The sequence below is a fragment of the Pinus tabuliformis genome, chromosome 3_1, assembly GCF_031772625.1.
Source record: "Pinus tabuliformis cultivar Carrire ecotype Pingquan chromosome 3_1, CPIR1, whole genome shotgun sequence".
Classification (NCBI taxonomy): Eukaryota; Viridiplantae; Streptophyta; class Pinopsida; order Pinales; family Pinaceae; genus Pinus; species Pinus tabuliformis.
In genome coordinates this window covers 894,179,673-894,193,912 of record NC_142301.1, presented here as the reverse complement: position 1 = coordinate 894,193,912, position 14,240 = coordinate 894,179,673, and positions in this window count along the sequence as shown.

Genomic DNA, 14,240 nt, shown 5'->3' with positions numbered 1-14,240 from the left:
TTTTCTGTTGCATTATGCATTTTAGCCTCCATACTGCGATATGTTGCCATAGGGTTGACCCCATTGTGTTATGATTCTTAAACCATTTTCACTCACCGAATTATAAAATCATGACATGATGGTAGAGCCATCCTTTACATGGGCTTCTTAGTTAGATCCTCGCTAGCATATGTTGCCCATGTTGCAAAGATTGAGTAGGCTCGGGAGTCCTATTTAGTCTCGCCATGACTTTTGCGATGAAGCTTCATTTTCCTTCTTCTTCGCTATCTTTTTGGCTTTATACCCTATAGGCTCTCACATGTTGAGTTGTACTATTACATTGCATGTTGACTATTTGTACCTTTTGGCCTTAAAACAACTTCAATTGGACTCGTGTATAAGCCACTTTTTGACCATGTCTTTCTGCAAAATCAAAGATTATATATATATTTTTTTAAAATTGGAGATTTGTCAAGTGGGCTAACTGCATGGTACAAAAATTATTTCCGCAAATGTATCCATAAATACAGTGGATCTTACTGATAAATATTTGTAGAATATTTGTCAAGTAGGAAAAATGTATGAGTTTGGAGTCCTCATTGTGTGAACGTTTGACATATTTTTTGCAGATTCGGTTTTGTTCTTCTTTATTTGAGCTTTGAAGGCTCTTCATCTGGTGAGCCTATAATAAGGGTACCTCTACCACCATAATTCTTACACAAAGCTGGTGCCTTACTACTTCTAGTCCTGCAAGTTGCTATAGATGCAAAACAATAGATTTCACATCCATAGAGCATATATTTACAAACTTTGACTGTTAACCCAACCATTGTGAGTGTGAAAGGGACTTTTACTGCTTGGAGCATTTGGAGGGCCTAAAAGGTTGCCTAGAAGATTTAACTAGAAATTCCAAGGCTTTGAAGTTGGTTTATTTTGAATGATCACTCTTTATGGTGGCCTCATCCTACTTTATGAAATAAAAGTCAAGACGACATGGTTCTTGGTCCTTTAATTTTTCAAAAGAGGCATTAACAATATCAAAGACATTTTTGATGCTCATACATGGGAATGCGTCTCTTTCCCTAAGCAGAAAAAAGGTTCAAGGTAGCAAATCTTCATAGACATGTCATCGAGCAGGTCAAGATGATCATCTCCAACTTACTCTTCATGAAATTATGCTTGCAATCCTCTACAACTTGGTGGATGGAGTTGAATTGGAACAAGGTTGATGCCTTTACAAAATACACGCCAGTGAATAACGCTCACTGGGTTATGCCAATGAATAAAATGGGATATTTTTTTTCTCTTAGAGGTTATCCACTTGGGTGTGTAATACTCACTACACCCATTTCCTAATAGCACTAAAAGAAAAAAGGTCATTGCTGAGGGTTATGCTTGTGACGGACCTTTAAGGTCTGTCACCAATGTCGCATATGGTGATAGTCTTTAAAAAAGCGTTGTTGTAAGTGTATATAGTGATGGTCCTTTAAGGTTCGTCACCAAAGCCATTTTCAATGACACTTTTGGTGAGGGTCGTTAAAGGCCCGTCACTAATTCTCTCTTTGGTGACACTTTTGGTGAGGGTCGTTACAGGCCCATCACTAATTCTCTCTTTGGTGACACTTCTAGTGACGATCTTTTATTGACAGTCACCAATGATCTTTTTGGTTACTTTTGGTGATGGTCAATAAACGTTCATCATCATTTATCATTCCAATGAGTTTTTTATGATGCTTCATGCCTGTGACGGACCTTTAAGGTCCGTCACCAATGTCGCATATGGTGACGGTCTTTAAAAAATCGTTGTTGGAAGTGTATATAGTGATGGTCCTTTAAGGTTTGTCACCAAAGAAATTTTCAATGACACTTTTGGTGAGGGTCGTTAAACGCCCGCCACTAATTCTCTCTTTGGTGACACTTTTGGTGAGGGTCGTTAAAGGCCCATCACTAATTCTCTCTTTTGTGACACTTCTAGTGACGATCTTTTATTGACCCTCACCAATGCTCTTTTTTGTTACTTTTGGTGACAATAAAAAAATGTTCATCATCATTGATCGTTCCAATCATTTTTTGATGATGCTATGTACCTGTTACTATATTTTTTGTCAAAATATAACGATTTAAGACCATTATTGTGGAGTATTTTTCATTATGTGTCCAAGGTCATAGCGCTTATAATATTCAGTCAATTTGTTAAGAAGTAATTAGTGCGTATCATTTCCCTCAAGTCATAAGAATATAGTTTTCCTATGAGTCAACACATGATTCATCTCTATTAGGTTTATTATCCAGAAAATTTCCTTTAAATAAAGTTCCACTAGTGTGTGTAGGAACTATATTATTTAATACATAATCAAGCTCTGTCAATTCTATTAATGAGATAGGCCTATCACTCCTCAACACTCATGGCACACCTTAACATGCTTTGGAACAATACACTAACATTCCTTGGCAGTCTTTGAACATCTTTGTACCTAGAACATCTTGCCATGAGTAGGATGCCCAAGCACATGTTGGCATGCCCTAGCATAGCATATAACTCCCTTATCATGTGTTGGCATGCTCTGGAACACCTTGGCATAATATTGCATTGAAAAACATTAGCACTTGGCACACATCGACACTTGGCATGTATTGGAACATATTATTAGTGTGCCTAGCATGCCCCTTTTGAAAAAGATAAAGTCCTGACTTATTAACCCTCTTATGTGTTCATTTCCTTGCATCTTAGCTTGGTTATTCCTTTTGTTGCCTTGAAACTCCTTGACGCATATTGGCACACTCCGACACCCTTCACATCCTAACATGTCTATGCACCTGGCATGCCTTGGCACTATTTGACACATGTTAGCACACCCTGAAACTACCTAGAACACACTAGCAATCCTTGAAATTCCCTGATATTCCCTAGCATGCCTTACCCATGCTTAGTATACCTTGTCACTCCCTCCTTGACATGACAACTAACACTCATTGACGCTCCCCGACACACCCTCATATTCATTCACTTCCATGCATTTTGACCTAGTTCTCCCTTGTGTTGTCCTAGTACTCCCTAACACTACTCAACATGCATTGGAACTCTCTAGCGCACCTTAGCACTCTTCGATATGCTATGCCACTTCATAGCATGCATCACACTCCCTGATGCACATTGGTACTTGGAAAGTATTAGCATGTTTGGCATGCGTTGAGATGACTTGGTATGCTTTGGCATGATTTAATATTAAAGTTATTTGAGATCAATTATTGGAAACTAGATGATAAGAAACAGAGGAAGATTTTGCACTTAGAATGCATTGACACTTGGCACTTGGCACCTAGTGCTAGTTCCAATACCCATTTTGCACACCCTGGTACCTGGTACATCTTGGACGCATGCCGCCCTAAAACTCTAGCATGAATTAGCACTACCTATCATACCATGTCACTCCCTCCTTAACACACTTGGAACTCACTGACACTCCCTGTCACACACTCTTATTCATTAATTTCCATGCATTTTTACCTAGTCTCCCTTGTGTTTCCCTGGTACTCCCTAACACTCCTTAGCATGCATTGGCACACCTTGGCACTTGACACATCTTGGTATGCTTACCTAGAATTATAGAATTCCTTGGAACTACCTATAATACCTTGTCACTCCCTCCTTAGCACATCTGGAACTCATTGACACTTCATTTCCATGCATTTGAAACTGGTGCTCCCTTGTGTTTCCCGACACTTCGTCCTCACACTCCCTATTACGCATTCACGCCACTCCCTGGCACCTGACACATCTTGGCATGCCTATAATACATTGGAACCATCTATCATGTGCTAGTACTTCCCAACATTCCTTGACACACCTTCATACTCCCTAAATTGCATTCCCTCGTAGATAGCCTTACTTTTTTTGCGACTTGGGAACCCAACAAAGTCATTGGAAAAACAAATGTTGTGCCTAACCCAAAGTCTCCCTTTGTCTGAAACTACTTTTTCCAACCCCTTATTATAACCATAGGATTTCCTCCTACAAGTATTATTCTGACCTTCTCCTAACACACTTTATCCTTGAGATACTTGGAATCAATTGACACTCCTTGGCACACGCTCTTATTCGTCCATTTCCATGCATTTTGACCCAATTCTACCTTCTCATGTTTTGGCACTCCCTAACACTCCTCAACATGCATTGAAACTATCTGGCATGTGTTAGCATACCTTTTCATTCCTTGGCACGCCCCGACACTCCTTAATTATCATGCCCTCAAAAATACCCTTACTTTTTTTGGGACTTGGGAATCCAACCAATTCTTGCCTCGACTACAACAACCTAACCAAGTTATGGTTACTTCAACTAGATTATGCCTTGTTCACCTAAGAACTGAATATTACTCATCTTAGGCTACTCATGTCCAATTTCAACTTATCCCACTTAACAACTTACAAGTTACCAAGCCAAGGCTCACATCTAACCATGGCCATAAAAAAACTAAGCAAATTAGTTTACATATTGACATGCCATAACACCTCCCACGTCTAACAATCCCTTGGAAACATACTTTACATCTTCTTGACTTGGGAGTTCTTCTTTTGTAAATGTGACCATTGACTATGCCATGAAAACCCTCCAAGACATTCTTAAATGATGGGAATTCCTCTTCATGTGTGAAGCCAGTGAAATATTTGATTTGTGCCTTACGGAATGTAAAAGATACCCTTAATAGAAAACATGCATACAAATTTGTAGCCAAGTGCCCTAAATGTGAGATGTTTCCAGTTGTGCAATTCCAAATATGTGAACTCAACAACAAAACATGCCTTAAAATACATAATGTATCTCAACATGTGAAAGAAAAAGTAACCCTTACCCTAGTCTTCTGTCGTTGGCAATTTGGGCCTTTTTTCACAAGGTACCTTGTCTTCTTTGGAAAGAGGACATAAACAATATTTTAGATGTTTCTAAATGGATTACTCTTCACCTTTACGCCACGTGATACAAATGCCAATTTTCATATTCTTGACTATGGTGTTCTTCTTTTATACATGTGACCCTTGACTATGCCATGAAATTCTCCAAAATATTCTTAAAGGATGGGAGCACCTCGTCATGCATGAAGCTAGTTGAATGTGACAAGTCATCCAAAATTCCTCCAAATATGTGATTTGCACCTTAGGAAATGTTAAAGGTACCCTCAATGGAAAAACGCATAAAGATTTGTGGCCAAGTGCGCTAAATGTGAGATGTTGCCACTTGTGCAATTGTGCCTCCTTTTGATGCTCAAATTGGCACCCTAATTATGCAAGACTCGCAAGGTGTCACTTTGGGTTAACTCAGGGTTGTTGGCATTGTCACCTTATCAACGGATCCTCTCACTTTGGATTACTTATTGAATCTTGGGGGTATCCCAAAGAACAAAGTTATGGGGTTTTTTATGTGACTAGATCACTAGCACTGAAAACCATATTTACATTGGATGGCTTAACATATTGATGATCCCTATCCTATTGACCACAAATTTTGTATTCATTATTTCTTTAATTGCATCCCCTCCAGTAGATATTGATGGTGTTCATGAGCCTGGTTCTCTTCTTTATGGAAACAATATTATCTCCAACACCATTATTCGATGAATGGATACACAACAGGGACCTTATGAGCCAATCGTTCATGTTGTCGATGTAGTGCCGACACAACACAAACATTCAATGGTTTATCATAGCCAAACACTTTATGATGGGTTTCAAAGATACCCAATCTATGAAAACAAGCTACATTCTATTGCCAAATCCTGTAAGAAGTGGAAGAATTATATTCTACCAAAGGAAATGACCATCCACACCAATTGTAGACCTTTGCCTACTCTAGATAATCCTTGGGAGTTAGTGCCCCTGGATTTTATCTCATGTTTTCCCTCAACCGAGCATGGTAACAGATGTGTTTTTTTCTTTGTTGATTGCTTCCTTAGGATGGGATTTTTGGCACCTTGTAAGAAGATTGTCACAACAAAATCCACTCATAAGTTCTTCTTCGAGCATATTTTGGTTCAATTTTGGTTTCCAAATACCATATTTCTTTATAGGTATAGTAGGTTCCTTAGTATTTTTTGGTTTAACCTTTGGTCCATGATGGAGATCAAGCTTGACCAAATCCACTACCTTCCATCCCTAGATTGATAAATAGAAATTAGTAGTCAATAGGATCATATCACAATCCGACTTACCCACTCTGCCTCATCCATTAGAAATATAAGCCCTACTTCTAGCATCTTGTCTATTTTTTTTCACTTTCTCCTTAACCCTAGGGTTCAATGGGTATGGTCAATGCTTTACTGGCTTTCATCTGGTTTTAGCATGATTTTCATCTCCCCTATACCTCCCTTTATCCCCTTCAGTTTCACGACTGGTGAAGGGAACAAGTCTTCATATTCTCTCCGGAGGTCGAAAATTTCCTTTGTAGTCTGCTTATCCTAAAAATATCCATTTGAGGATAACTTGGGTTTGTCATCGGTCCCGATGTTATTTTTCTGCAACTTCAATGGGAGTAAATGTGGATCATTGTTGACAGGTCCATCCTTGATATCCCTTTCCCCTTCAGATTCATGGAATGACATATGTCGTAATTCTTCCAGATCATCTTTATTCGGGTCTTTGTCCACCTTCCCACAGGCTATTGCTTCATGATATCTGGACTCTTAGATATGTTGTAAATTATTATGATCTATGCACCCCTCCATTAGCTGACTCGAGGTGAGAATAATTTGCTTGAAAGCCTACAACACCTCATTCAACCTCTTTTTGCGGTCTAAAAATCAAAATCTACTGACAAACTAATCAACCAAACTATCCCAATCTCCAATATGTTTCCTTATTTCTTCTTGTACATACCAAGATTTTGGAAGCGTTCTCAGGGTGTGTATAAAACCATGCACCCATAACTCCTTTGGAACTTCTTCCCAATTCCATCTCTCCTTATAATTTAGCAAATGTTGTCTAAGATTAGAGTCCCCCCTGTATTTGACGAAATCTTGAGTGTACTCCCCCACTTTTCTGAATCTTACTTCCATGGTTATTTTGATCTTCTCCCATTCTCGGAGGTAGTTGCGGTGAACTCCCCACCATATTGGTGGTGTCGCTTGTAATGCAACATTTATTAGAGGTACTTTATGTTCTTCAATAACCGTTACATCAATCTTGTTGATAAATGAATTTAGTGAATCTATACCATTAAAGATATGGAAATCTTGTACCTCAGTGCATTTCCAATTGATTTGACATATTGTGGCGCAACATCTAGTGTTGATTTCATATCCACCCTATTGCCAATTATTCCCATTTCCATTGGTGGGGGTGGGTCCCTATCACCTTCCGTACCCACTTTGGTTGTGGCCATCTTTGCCCTTCCCACTGAACTTCCTTCCATACTTTCTCCCCCTTTCAGATCTCTTAACACCACTCCTGCTTGGTGAAATTCCTTCTGTCGCCTTTTAATCATCTGCATGTACCTTAGCCATTTCTATACTATCCATTCTATACTTTGTACTCTTAGATCCCTGGCCTTTCAAAAGTCATCTGCATCCATCCTCGTGACATTCTCATAGTTCCCCGCTCAGTAGAATCCTTCGCTTTATGTCCTTCCCCCAGTACTAGGTGTTTACATTGTCATGCTTGGGTTCTAGAACAACAACAAGCCCTCTTCCACAATTAAAACCTTAATCCACAGGGTAACCTATTTCTATAACTTCCCTTGCAATACCAATCACAACACGACTTCAACTTTCAAAAAATACTGATGACTTTCTGCTGCAAATTCAATAATATACCCTTCCACCATGGTCTGTACCCAGAAATCTACCACTCTTGTCAGATTTGTATGAAGGCGATGTAGTGTAGGGAGATCCGCTTGAGTCCAGGCACGATGAGATGGGTTTTGTCAATTGGACTTTCCTTTCACTTGCAATGTCTACAACGAGTTGTAAAGTTCTTCTAGGAACTTGCACGAGAATATCTAGTATTGATCACTATCCGACTTCGAATACAAGATTTCTTCTCCAATAGTTTGTCGACGGAGTTGAGCTCTCTGAGAAACAAATTGGTCCACTTTCTCATTCCACCAGTTTGGCAGTTCTTTCGTAAAAATCCTCTATACCATATTCCAAACCCCCTTTTAAAATTTCAGGTCCTGGCAATGGAACCATTTGTTGGCACATAAATAGCAACAAGTTAGAGGCCCCAAGTTTGGGCATAAGGGCCAACAAGGCTCTGTTGTATTCTAGCACAACGCCATCATTTTCACCTTACCCATAATGGGTAAGGAGTCTCACCCAATGCATGTCGCAACCTTAGTTAGATGGGGGTTGAGATCTAGTATCAGGGAGAATCATATTAGAGAATCGAGAACAGAGAACACTGAATCATTCTACAAGGAGGTCTGATTGCAACAAGCCATATATACTATAATATATAGACTACTTAAAATATGAGCATACATAAAAATCTTAAATAACCAGAATAACATGCAACTAACACACAATGGTCCCAATAGTAGTCTTCATCATTTAACTAAGTGGTGAATACCTTACATCAGGCTCAGGGCCTCTTTCTCAACATAAAAATACATAGGTTTATGGATTGATAGATACAAAGAAGTCTCATAGCTCCACAACAACAATGGTAACGACATCAATAACAAAAACAACCATTTGTGGTTCTCCTTTTTCCTTTTGACTCATCTTTGCATGACAACCTGAACTGTTGGTTCCTTCTCATGATCTTTGCCTTCTCCCTTGCTCATATTTCCTTGCTCTTTTCCTGCCTGGTTGTATCTGATCCTTCCCGCCATCCCTCTGCAACTGCTACTCTTCTGTGATTTCCTTCCTTTTTCTGGGTTGTTATTCCCACAACTCTCCAATTTGTTTCTAGTAATGTAAACATTTCAACAAATTCATGTAAGAAATATCATTAACATTTAAAAAAAAAATTAAATAGATACAAGAATAGTTCATGTATTGTGGATGGTTCCATATTTATATGATCATATTTTTTCCCTCTAACCTTAATTATGATGTAATGAAAATCATGGAAGGTGTGTGCACCAACAAAATAAGATAATGGGGCCATTATCTATTCACCCTAATCTTCATGGTAATGTTGAGGCCATATAGAGTAGTTTGATAGGTTATTTATTTTAGAAAGGGAATGTCCAAAGTACGATTTGGAAGGAACAATGAGGCTTAGTAATTCCATATGCATGTATACCGCTTCCATTCTTAGTTATATTTCTATTACCAATCAACTCCAAGGAAAACACAATTGTGGAGGAGAACCCGAGGAACTCCTTCTCAAAGATAATTATAGAGTGGGGCAATAAAGTCATTACAAATTCTAGGATAGTAGTGAATATGCTTTAAATTCTAAATATTTTGGAAAAATACATTGATTGCAATGTAAATTCTACATCCAACCCAAAGGACATGTTAGGGAATGGGTTGAAACAACATGCTTAACAATCCAATAGGTAGGAGAACATAAATAATTTGAAACATTACCCAAATAAATGATTCTTGAACTTACCTATTGCATGGACCAAGTTGTTGGAGATGATATCCACCTCATTGAAGTTGGTTTTATCTTCATATATCCTTAGAGCACAAGGATCCAATTCTTGTAGAAATGGGTTATGTATTCCTCTCCATATGATATGCTTATTAGGACCATGGAATCTTAAACTACCAACTTGAAACTCTAAGTGGAGTACCACCCCTAGCTAAATTGCTTGAATGATTTTGATGTTATCCCATCACTTCATTAGTGTTTTAGTGGTCATTGGTTTCTCTATAATCTTAGGCTTTCATTGGTAGCTCGTAGTGTCAATCCATTCAGATATCTCAAATCTACTTACTAAGTGTGACCTATTTTTGTTATCAACAATAACATTCCTCCATGAATGTCAATAAAGAGGGATAATATTGGCATTGATTGTTCCAGGTATTTGTTTAGAATACTTTGAAAGGCCTTGTTCATGAGAAAGTTAGTGAAAGATAAACATTGTAAACTTTTACAATATTGAACAATTTCTCCAAAACCTTCAAGTAGAGGTTGCTTATCACATGATCTAATTTGTTGGGATCAATAATATACATTATAAACAAGTGAGAAGAGAGAAATTTAGTTTCTTGCAACAATAACCAAAGTTTCATTTTTCATTTGACAAAATAAGTTAGTACATAGGTGAGGCTAGGCCAACCCCTTAAAAATAACGATAAGGCCTTACTCTTTTGCAGTTCCTTGACCACAAGGGTCTAATTGAAAAACACATAGTTCCTTTAAATATTTGTAGGTTGAGGCAATCACTTCAAGCACTCGAACTTCAAGATAATCCAATATTTGTAATTTTTTACAATAATAAATCCATTATGCACACTCCTCATCATAGAGTTAGGTAGAGAGGGATAATTCTTGATTGATTCCAACCTTGTAAATGAAAAACCTTGCCTACTCATTAGTTAGACTCTCCACCACTAGTTGAAGAGGTATATGTGCCCTGAATCAAGGATGATATCTTAACACGAGTTATCGACACTTGAACATAGTTTCCATGGATCTCATGGACAAAATATGGAGAGAATCTTTGAATCTTAGGAAACATTTTCTCATAGTCTACTTAATCTATAGGTAGTAGGGCTTCATTTTTTTCCATCTACTAGGAAATCTCACCTAAAAATTCAACCATTGAAGAATCAATCCTATGCTAAATCACACCTACCTTATCATTTTTAAGATCTTTGTGAGCTTTCACCTATGCCCTTAAATTTAGTTCCCTTTAGCACCTTGAATGGTGGAATAGAAGGTGTTGCAATAGGAGGAAAACTCCATTCCCATTTACCTTTGTCAAGACCTTTAGAGACACCTGTAATCTATACCCCTCCTCTGACTCAACATGAAATTTTGTTTTTTTCAACTTCTTTTACAAACCCTTCCTTCAAAGGCATCCTCGTAGGAAGAGCTTGTGGTTGAAATATTATGAAAAACAAATGGGGCACACTATCTCTTTACAGGATTTCAAGGGATGGGTATTGGAAAATAACTGCCTTATCCTCTATAACCCTTAGGACCTCAACACATAAGTGAAACAACAAATTGATAACTGGACCGAAAGATAGATCTTAATGTTCAAGGCCAAGCTCAAATAGAAAGAGTCACACCATGGATTAAGCATTGGAATTAGGTTTTGGTAGAATCAAGGACTTCCTTTTAAGACAATGACCTTGTTTTTAGCATTCTCAAATGGAAGGTTTAAAACCCACATTAAAAAGGGGATATTTTAACCTTAGCCTCTGCAACCTTTTCTTAAGGCGAATCTATTTAATGAACTATCTTGGATATGTTAGGTCTTGGATTTATAGAGTACCCAATCATTGCTTTTGAGGCCAACTCCCTAGATCCAACTAAAATTTAGTTCTATTGAATAGGAAACTTAAAAATATTGCTAATAGGAGACATTTTTCCTTCCTTTTGATTTATTTACAACAAAATTTAGTGCCTCTCCTTTCTTATCTTCCTCTTCCATTCCCCAACAAAAAATCATTAATCTTATATCATAAACACTCTATATAGGTAAGCATTGGAATCATTTTCCTCAACTCATGGGGTACCTTTACACCTCAACCCATGCAAGTGGACCTAAGTCCATGGTACAACCCATCACACTCTAAGATGGTTTTAATTGTCTCTTCAAAACTAGGGCATACCACACCTTACAATGTGAAATGGTTAAGCCATCTGAAACTCGTGTGCTTTTGGCCTTCATGGAACATATTCTAGCTAGTATTAATCAAACACAATGCACTAACACCACTAACACACACCAAAAGTCCAAGATAACCGTAAGATGTGGCCTACACCCAAGCACTTATACTACACCTCCATAAAATTCACCTTCAACTTTGGATGTCCAAATAAAATATTATTCTAATCCAATATGGCCTATTTGTTAGATTTTTGTAATTCAATCTTTATCAAATCCTTGCATCTCCTTAACGCCCCATGAGAAATATACTCCGATGGTCACCTTCCAAGTTCCAATACCTCCTTCTACAACATGAAAAAACCACCTATTTATGTTGCAACAACTTACCAACCTCTTTAGTGGGTTGCACATATATTTCGCATTTCTTCTTCATCTTGCAAAGTGGTAGCGCAAGGAGAGGCTATCAACTTCGACCAAAGAATGTTCACTTAGTATCACTGCCAAGTTTCCTTTCTGCAACTTCATGTCAAATGTCTTAAGTTAGCTTCACAACTTCTCATGGTGCATAACTTGCTTTTCTACACCTCTAAGTGAGACCACAACCCCCCAACCCCTCTAACTATTCCATCTCTTCAACCCTTGTTAGAGTCTTCTTGGACATGCACCCATGCCTCGAGTAGAACATAACACTAGCATCCAAAATGTACATGCTCGTTGCATATTTTAATGCCTCACATAAACCATATCATCACACTACTTAAAATTAAATGTTTACATCTTAAGGCAAAGCACCTACTTTGCTTATGAAAACCTAAACTATGTGAGTGACTTGGAGAGGACTCCATTTTATCAAGATAAAAACATAGGGTCTTACAAACCCATTCACACAATAATTTGAATATATTTAACCTAGGGTACATACCCTACTCCTTCCAAATTTGTCATATGACTTTTAAGAAACTAACACTTGTTTTTAATTATTAAATCAGCTTACTATATACTCTCTTTTGTTTGCACCCACTTAATATGCAAGAACACTTAAATATTTTCAATACAAGCAAGTTAAGAGTACATGTTTCCTTCTGAGAGGTCTCACATTCAAATTCCAAAAATAGAGTATGTCCACCTCCATAAACTTGCATAAAAACAATAATCTTAAAATTAAATTATTATTATTATTATTATTATTATGATAAATACGCCAAATATGCAAAAAAATGTTTTCAAACACAACAAAAAAAACTTCCCAAGGGCGTTAGTTTTTGAAATACAACTAAAAACATACTATCCAAGAGAAAATAAAATAATGTATAATGTATTTAAGTGAAAATAATATAATGTATTTATAAAATAAAATAATGTAATTATTGTTTTTCAGGGGGGGGGGGGATTTTAGCATATTTGAAAATCCCTCCTAACCCCAATCTTTGTTTAAGTTCTAGAACAGGTAGTATATTTTCACTTTTCACAAGGCCAGAATGAAAATGAGATTTAAGAGAGTTTTGAATTAGGGCTATCGAACTCCACCAACTGATCTTCACTTCATTGACATCGCCAAGGTATGTTTCATTTTCAATTTCATTGCATTTTAAGTGTTCCACACAGAGAGGAGATTCATTGCATTTTTAGTTTTCCACACAGAGAAGAGAGGAGTACACACACCTTAGGTCTCTGGTTCAAAATCCATTGTTTTTTTGCTTCACACTTGTATGTTTAAGCTTTAATCCCTATGCTGCAATTTGTTACTGTTTGCAGGGAGGGCATTGGCATTTGATGAGTTTGAGAAACCATTTATCATAATAAAGGAGCAAGAGCAGAAAACCCAAATGATTTCAGTCCACAGCCTTGATGGTGATGTCACCACTAGTATGTTCCTGTTCCATTTATTCATTCTCTATTTTTAGGTCGGTGAAAAACCTTAAATTATGAAAATAAGTAGAAATTACTTAAAAATAGTATGATTTATAAGTCAAAATTAGTTTACAAAAAATTTGTAGGTATTCTGCAAGGAGTGAAATAACCAAATACTGTGTGATCTGCTCACTCTTTTGGTGAAAACCCTTAAATTATGAAAATAAGTAGAAATTACTTTAAAAACCATATGATTTATAAGTCAAAATTACTTAAAAAAATTTGTAGTCACTTGCAACATAAACTAGTTATCTTCCCGCAGTAATACAAATTCAATTGTTCATCATCCTTCAAAATTTATTCATGTTCCTTCTTTAGCTCCAGCCTATTTACTAATATGATCCCGTAAAGGTAAGAGTTGCTCTAATGCGGTTGAAGATCAAATTTATACTTTCATTATCGCTGGTCCAATGTCTCCCATGTGACGGGACGATTGTGGCCACTGTGTGATTGTGGGTAGTCAACAGAAGATTATGCGATGGCTCATAGCATCTATAATCATCAAAAGGGTTGCAACTATGCATATTAGAGGGCCTGGGTTATTAGGGTCAGATTGGGATCCACGAAAGTGACCAAATCCCACCATTCGAAGTTGGAAACACATGCTGGTGCATTGTGA